This window comes from Myotis davidii, unplaced genomic scaffold (assembly GCF_000327345.1).
Source record: "Myotis davidii unplaced genomic scaffold, ASM32734v1 scaffold299, whole genome shotgun sequence".
In the NCBI taxonomy this organism is placed as follows: Eukaryota; Metazoa; Chordata; class Mammalia; order Chiroptera; family Vespertilionidae; genus Myotis; species Myotis davidii.
In genome coordinates this window covers 9,253,944-9,254,453 of record NW_006293088.1, presented here as the reverse complement: position 1 = coordinate 9,254,453, position 510 = coordinate 9,253,944, and positions in this window count along the sequence as shown.

Genomic DNA, 510 nt, shown 5'->3' with positions numbered 1-510 from the left:
CCACCCGCCACAGCCACCCAGAAAAAGTGCCCAAGTTGTTGACGCAAAAGATGCTGCTTATTTGCATGGCTATTTACATATATTTGCATGTTCGTTGAATGTCAACGAGTGCAGAGCTCTTCCCAGCCCCGTGGGTGGTGACTTTGTTTTCCTGCGGGACCCGTACCGGCTGCAGCCCCCTCCCCCGCACCCCGGTCCTCTCCTTGAAACAAATGAAGTCATGCCCAACACCATTGGATTGAGGATGCCGTCTAGTTTCCAAATAATTATCATGAGAGGAAAAGTATCTGGTTGGGGAAGTACAAAGACAGTCATTCAATGGAACCCCTCCATCTAAATAGCAAAAAGAATCTCAGTTTGTCTCCAAGTTGCTGAGGCAGGATTTATCAGTTATTCTGATATGATCTGGCAAACAACCTTTTCATTCAGCTGAGGAATTCCTAATTCTGTCTTGACAGTCATCATATTATAGTGGCAATGCTAATATTTAATATTTGTTGATTTTTTTTT